Source organism: Neomonachus schauinslandi, chromosome 12, assembly GCF_002201575.2.
Source record: "Neomonachus schauinslandi chromosome 12, ASM220157v2, whole genome shotgun sequence".
Classification (NCBI taxonomy): domain Eukaryota; kingdom Metazoa; phylum Chordata; class Mammalia; order Carnivora; family Phocidae; genus Neomonachus; species Neomonachus schauinslandi.
This window is the reverse complement of record NC_058414.1, coordinates 93,378,391-93,386,574: the sequence shown is the minus strand read 5'-3', so window position 1 is coordinate 93,386,574 and position 8,184 is coordinate 93,378,391. Positions and strand designations below refer to the sequence as shown.

The window sequence follows — 8,184 nt, the reverse complement described above, 5'->3', positions numbered from 1 at the left end:
ACATAACCATATACATAAAGATTAGGGGGGTGGGGAGAGGAGTAAAGAATGGGTTCAAATTTAAGCAACCACAACTTACTATAGACTGTTATATGCATAGGTGTTATATATAAACCAAATAGTAACCACAAATCAAAAACCAGTAATAGATATGCAAGAAATAAAGAGAAAGGAATCCAACTATATGATTAAAGAAAGCCAGCAAACCATGAAAGAAGAAAGCAAGAGAAGAAACAGAGAACTATAAAAATATCCATAAAACAAATAACAAAAGGGCAATAAGTACACCTATAAATAATTACTTTGAATGTAAATGGACTAACAGCTCCAATCAAAAGACCTGGGGTGACAGAATGAATAAAAAAGCAAGACCCATCCATGTGCTGCCTATAGGAGACTCATTTAAGACCTAAACACATGCAGATTGAAAGTGAAGGGTTGGAAAAGCATTGCTCATGCAAAAGGAAGTAAAAAGAAAGCCAGGGTAATGATAATTATATCAGACAAGATAGACTTTAAAACAAAGATGTAACAAGAAACAAAGAAGGACATTATATAACCATAAAGGGAACAATCCAACAAAAAGATATAACAATTGTAAATATTTATGCATCCAACATAGGAGCACCCAAATTCATAAAGCAGCTATTAACAAACATACAGGACATAATCAATAGTAATACAATAATAGTAGGGACTTTAACACCCCACTTACATCAAAGGATCGATCATCCAAACAGAAAATCAACAAGTAAACAGTGGCTTTGAATGACACATTGGACCAGGTAAATCTTAACAGATACATTCAGAACATTCCATCTTAAAACAGCAGAATACATATTCTTATCAAATGCACAGTCTGCAGAATAGATACATGTATTATGTTGGGAAGGCAGTCTCATGTGCACAGTCTTTTGACCCCTGCTTAGCCACATGAGAATGGCAGAAATATTGACAATTGTAGTGTGACAGGAAAGGGGATGGGACAGGACAATATAGGAACTGAGATGTGGATTAGGAGACAGAGAAGGGAGATGGAATGCCCTGTGTCAGGATTGGACAATGTGAGGAATGCAGGGAGAAGTGACCAGGGGTGGCCCCTTTTTCTGCCCTCCCTGCACTCCTGCCTCAGCCCAGGGACACAGCAAGGTCAGCTTGCCCTTGTCAGTTCGGGTCCCAGAACTCATGCCCTCCCACATTTGGGGCTGGCATGATAATGAGAATCATGCCATATAAGAAAATGCCTCTTTCCAAGACCCTCCCTCCTCACCCTGAGAAAGTCCACCAATTAGAGATGTACCTGAATTAACATACATCTGGCCCTGAGGTTGGGAAGGAGGCAGGGTTGTGGAGTGAGTTCACTCACAACTGCCAGTTGAGAAGATCTACAGGGTGGCAGTGCCCCTGCTGGACCTGGAAGCATGAACCTCAAGTAAAGGTTGGAGCCTGAGGCTGAACTTGGGGTCACTCACAAAAGAAATAGAGGGTGCTTTAGGCAGTGAGAAAATCATGAATGCACAGGACAACATATGGAAAGATGACTCAGTACCTAGAATCAATCATGGAGGTCAACTGCCACAGAATGAATTATATTCTTCCTTGCTTTTCCCAAAGAGCTGAGTGTTCTAAAAAATATCACATATATTTTGCACATTTACACCTGTTAAATTTATACTGTAAGATGTATTATAACTACAGAAGAGTGTATAAACATATATCTAGTTAAAAAATAATGAGATCTACCATGTAGGAAACATCTGATTATAAATTGGAACATTATCAGTGTCTTAAAATTCCCTTGAAGGATTTTGTAGAATTTCCTTGTACATCACAAACCACTTGGTGTTGAAAATGATCATTTTAGATTGAATTAGTGGTTTCAGACTACTCAGGTCCATAATGATGAGTCCATGATTGTCCTTAGGACACAGCTAATCCTTGAGGAGTTGACAGCAGTGTTTCATGACATCTCGAAAGGCCTCTATAAATTTGTCATTCCAGAGGGTGAAGATGAAGGGGTTCAGAAAAGGGGTCACAGGATAGTTTGAGCAGTTGCCCTCGGTCACATAAAAAATGGTCTAACACATTTGATTTGCAGAAGGTAAGCTGAAATGTGGCATAGACTGGCCAGATTTTAAATAGAAAACCAAACACCCATGACACAATGACCACCCAGATGCAGGTGTGGCTGTTCATAATGATGTTGTACCTCAAGGGGTTACAGACAGCCACATAATGGTCCACAGCCATTGCTCCCATTAATATAAATTCTGATGTGCCCAAAGAAAGGTACAAATATAATTGTGCACTACATGCTGTCAGAGATATTGCCTTCATTCCAGGAAGCAGCAACCCCCAGAGCATCAAGGGGACAGCAACTGATGTGATCAGGATCTCTGGACAGAGAGGTGGCCAAGGAAGAAATACATGGGGGACTGCAGACATTTATCAACAGACAATCACAATGATGAGCATATTTCCCATGACTGTCACTGAGTAGAGAAAGAAGAACGTGGCAAAAAGAATATTGTGTAGTTCTCTGGAGCCATGGAAGCCAAGCAGATAAAATTCAATGGTGCTAGAATAATTCTTCAACATTTAGTCCTGTGTCTTGCCCTTTATTAAATCTAGAGAACAAGGGAGAGTTCACATACTTCCCATTTCAAAGGATTAAAGCTATTCCCAAGTTGAGGAAGTATTATCTCTGCTCTTAGGCTCCACATCATGACCAAGTGGGTTCATCTTCTACTATTCTCTGTACAAGGCTGATGTTAAATGTTTTATGAAGAAAATACATATGAAAATAAATATACATATGCAAGAAGGTGAGCATTAGTCACCAACACCCACCCATCGCTGTATGCACCCTCGTCTTTCAACTTACTAGCACTTCTGCCTGCAACTCTGCTCTGACCTGCCACCCTGTCCACTTCCCTGACCACAATGTTCTCATTTATACCACCAACCCTTCCCTCTTGAATGCCCTAAACTGTATCCTCTGTCCCTTACGTCCTACAAAATCCTGCCAGTCCCACCCAGATATGGTTGCTTCCTCCCTTCATCTCCTCTGAATGTGGGCTCCATTTGCCTTATGTTCACTTAAAGTTCTCACTTCAGTTATCTTAATCATCATTTCAGTTTGTATTAGAGCCAGCTGGCAGGGAGGTGGGGTCTACCTTGGCAACTGTCATAAGATAAGAGCTATACTGAGACAAAGTATTGAGTCTTTCCTTGTCTTCCTGGCTCCCTGGAGTGGGGTATCCACTTTCTTCTTCCTTATTCTTATCATGAAAGCCATCTCCATCTCTCATTTCAATGACTGTGTCTCCTCCTGGTAGGAAGAACCTCATTAGTTTCCAGTTGGTAACCCCTAGCTCTGAGATTATTCCTTCTGTCACCAAATGACAGCAGGGAGTAGGGGTTCAGAGGAGGTTAGAGGAGGCTGGAACTTTCATACCCAACTCCCATCCATCCTATACAATCTCCATCCTGGCACCAGGAGAAAAGAAAACAAGCAACATCCTCTGCCCTCCTCATGTCTCAAATCTCTAGTTTCAGCATGGAAATAAGACCTCCAGGGGTGCCTGGGTGGCTCAGTCGTTAAGTGTCTGCCTTCGGCTCAGGTCACAATCCCAGGGTTCTGGGATTGAGCCCGCATCGGGCTCCCTGCTCTGCAGAAGGCCTACTTTTCCCTCTCCCACTCCCCCTGATTGTGTACCCTTTCTCGTTGTGTCTCTCTCTGTCAAATAAATAAAATCTTAAAAAAAAAAAAAAAAAAAGACTTCCAAATGGGCAGCCTCTCTCTATTTCCAACCAGCCATGGTCTGCATCCCATAGAGAAGCTTGGAAAAGTGCCCAGATATCTGCTATCTATGTCTTCCCATTTTCTCCAGAGTCCTAAAAATAAGGAAAAGTGTCAAAGACACCAAAATGGATCACACTGATCTGCTTAGTATATCTGGGCTCCTTCCCTCACCACATGCAAATGAGAGAGCAGGGTCTTAGGTCATGGAAGAGAGCTGTGTCTATCACCAGCTGAGAAGAGCTGAATCTGCTCTCTGCTATGGAGGGAGGATTTCATTTCAGTTCCTCCATTATGCAGCTCCCATAGCCCACTCTTCATGCTCTAGTGAAGGTGTCCTCATTTTAGACAGCAGTGAAACCCAGAACTTCCCATCCTGATCTTCTCTTACTCTCTCCTTCACACTGGGGAGCCCTGGCAGACACTCACCTCCAGAGAAAATGATTGAACTGGAATGTTCTATGGCTCTCCAGGGGTCAGCCCGGGCTACCTGCTGCCTGACTAGCACAGAGCACGCTCTGCGGCCAGAGCATGCTGCTGCTGTCCTTGCTCTCAGTGCAAGAGAAAACTGTCTTCATACGAGTACTGGTTTGTTGTGATAATGTTAAGACAAAGTGAAATTTTGTATATATGATTACAGTGATGAAAAGTAAGAATACATGGGTACCTGGACTCTAAATAAACTCAAAACTCAAAATGAAAATTAAAAAAAAAATAAGAGAATACAGTCATTCCTCCTTATTCAGATTCTGTATTTGTAAATTTATCTGCTTGTGAAACTTTATTTGTAACTTCAAAATCAGTATCTGCAGCACTTGAAAGGTCAAGCTATAAATGTTTTGTCTATAGCTCTGAAATCTAGAACTTTTCAAGTTTAATTCTTTTTAAGGAGAATAAAGTCTTGTCTCTTCCAGCTATTGTGGTGGGTGGGTGGAATGTTGATAGAGTGATCAAGTGCCCTGGCTGGACAGTGGACAGAGGGAGTTCCCAAGATGTGGGACTTTCCGTTTTAAAACTGAGACAACCCTTGGTAAAGTGAGATAAGCAGCACCCTACCTGTGAAACAGGTATTTCCTTGGCTACTCAGAAAATGCAAGGCACTCTCGGTGCCTAACTGCTGTGTATGCCAACTTTTAACCAATACCCCCATTTTTAACCCCCAAGCCTCCCCCTCACCTTCCATGGTAGCTGGTGCCTCCATGTGCTGAGGTTTTTATCAGTTCTGTTGAGTAAGTGCAATTGCTGGGTTTGGGTTTTTTTTTTAATTTTTCCCTTAGCAGAAATTTCATTTGCATTGCATTGTCTTATTATCTTGGAGATTCTTCTTTCCCATATCAAAAATAAATTGCAAAATATCATCTATCACACTATTTTCCCCATTCTCTTTGTCCTTGTTAATTAACTCCTTTTTTATTTTTTTTTAAGATTTTATTTATTTATTTGACAGAGAGGGACGCAGCGAGAGACGGAACACAAGCAGGGGGAGTGGGAGAGGGAGAAGCAGGTTTCCCGCGGAGCGGGGAGCCCGATGCGGGCTCAATGCCAGGACCCTGGGATCATGACCTGAGCCAAAGGCAGACGCTTAACGACTGAGCCACCCAGGCGCCCTCCTTTTTTATTCTTATAGTGCCTCTTAGTATGGTAGGGGTTGGGGGGGGCAAGTGGAAATGAATGATCAGTCGATCATAAACAGAAAGTCAGGCTACTTATTTCTTCTTTTCCCTGGAACTTAACTGTAGCATCTTAGGGGAAGAGTCAGCTGTCTGCTTGTCAGGAATCTTGATCCTCCCTGATGCTTTATCCCCTATCTTCTAGCCCTGGACTTACCCTGGACTACATAAGAGTTACTAGGGCACTCATATAGAGTGCATGTGGTCCAGTGTGGACCAGAAGGAGAGAATAAATTAGACCTGTGTTTTGGTGAGGAGAGAAGGGTAAGGGTTGAAGAAAGGGCAGATATAAGAGAGGTGCCTTCTCTGGGGCACCTGGGTGGCTCAGTTGCTTGAGCATCCAACTCTTGATTTTAGCTCAGGTCATGATCTCAGTGTTGTACCCAGCGTCGGGCTCCACACTCAGTAGAGATGCTTGAGATTCTCTTCCTCTGTCCCTTCCCTTACTCGCGCTCTCTCTTTTTTTCTCTAAAATAAATGAATAAATCCTTTAAAAAAGAGAGAGGTGCCTTCTCTGAGCTCTCTCTTATGCTTAAGGAATCATGGGGAGGATTACTGTATGAATAGCTTGGATCAAATTAAAAAATATCTTGTTTTCTTGGTCTAGACTGAGCATGGCAAAAGGATTGGGATTAGAAAAGTAAAAAAGGAATAGTTATGAATGGGCCCTAAATAGCACAAGGAAGCAAGCTAGGTCACTTTCAAAGTCGATGCCACTAACACTATAATTGGAGAAGAAGCATCCCTCACAATCTGTAACACAGACCTCACAGTGCAGAGCTACATTCTGATCAAGGCTGCTGGTGTTGCGCTGGAGGTAGAGAGATGGGTTACACTCAGGTGTACACTTGCATGTATGACATCATAACACAGGTTACGGATGTCGATGTCTAGTTGACATATTGCTGTTTAATCCTTAATTAAGGGTCTTCTCCAAATGCCACTGGTCAGTAGGTGGAAAGTTCTCCAGCTTTGAGCATCTCTGAGTGTTATAAGGCATCTCTAAACAGGAAAAACATTTTTCTCCACCTGAAAAGTTTCTTTGCACTGACTCACAAGAGACTAATTATTTCCTCACTTGTAAATTTTGTAAGGAAGCAATTATGTCCTTCCTAGATGGCATTCACCTTCACTCAGCTCCTAGTAATATATCAGGGCACACAATCACTCAGAATTTTCTCTTCAGAGACTCCCTGCTGCAACTCTCCAACCTCTTAATCATGCCCCTCCTCCCATCACAAATCAAGAACAAAAACATCTTTTTTTTCTTACTCTCCCCTTCTGAAGTGATGAAGTTGTTGACTTCTGGGTTTTGGGAACTTGGTTTAGGATACTAATTACCCCATCATTACTAACATCACACAGGAGCAACTCTGTCTCAGGTTTCATTATATCAAAAACAAAACAAAAAAAAAGAAGGTAGTAAGAAGGGGAAAATGAAGGGGGGAAATCGGAGGGGGAGACGAACCATGAGACTATGGACTCTGAGAAACAAACTGAGGGTTCTAGAGGGGAGGGGGTCGGGGGAGGGGTTAGTCTGGTGATGGGTATTAAAGAGGGCACGTACTGAGTGGAGCACTGGGTGTTATACGCAAACAATGAATCATGGAACACTACAGTAAATAAATAAATAAATAAATAAATAAATAAATAAATAAATAAATAGAAAAAACTAATGATGTACTATATGTTGGCTAATTAAATTTATATTAAAAAATCAGGTTATTTATAAAATAAAATTTATCAGGGCATTATTAGGAAGATATTTTCCTAATCTTGGGGCCTGAAGGACCCTACTAAAGGATATTTAGTGAAGTATATGCCATTAATTTCAGAAGAACTTTTTCTTTGGTGACTATTCTTCCAGATCCCATTTCTGGAGACAGAGTCTGAGAATTAGAACCTCAGGAATCTTAACTTGAGTTTTGTATTAACTTGTTAGGTAAGCTATACCAAATCATTCAGCTTCCATAATCTCATTAGAATTAGAAGAAAGGGTATCTTGAAAGTTGGGAGAACATCTGTCCTGGTGAGATTGAGCCTTAGATTCTTTGGTTCTCTTACACATTCTCTTGATTTTTCAGGGACCATGGGTGTATGTAATGTACTGTGAGAAACGCTGGAATGGGGTTTGTGATGAGGCATCTAGCAGATTGCTAGATGGAGTCCTTAGGTTAGTTTTATGGTGTCTCTTTTAAAATCCAAAGATCAGAGTTGATTTTTCAATTCCTTATCTGACTGAATGATGGTGAGCACAGTGCAGAGACTAATTATGTGATCTATTCACTACTCTTCTGCAAAAGTCACCTAAAATGGCTTTCAGGGGTTTAGTCTTGTGGATCACTATGCTTCCCACATTCATTCATCTGCATCCTGATTCATAAAGGCATCTACTATGTTCCTGATACTGAGTAGACACTTTATGTTCAGTAAGGACATTCTCCTACATAACAACAATACCACTATCACACATGAGAAAACTAACATTACTCCAGTAAAGAGATAGGTATCCACTTATGTGTTTTCAATCCCTATTAGTTTTTTCTTTTCCCAAAATATCATTAGAATTGAATCATACAGTATGTAGCCTTTTGTTCTGGCTTCTTTCACTTGGCAAAATGCATTTGAGATTTTTTTCATGTTATTATGTGAGTTATTCGCTCATCTCTTTTTATTGCTGAATAGAATTCACATTCTATGTATGGATCATAG

The 8,184-nt window shown here is 41.1% G+C and overlaps 1 pseudogene; it reads right to left on the bottom strand.

The window, feature by feature from the left end:
- Positions 1-1,931: 1,931 nt before the first annotated feature.
- On the bottom strand, positions 1,932-2,598 carry LOC110582818 (annotated as a pseudogene).
- Positions 2,599-8,184: the final 5,586 nt, after the last annotated feature.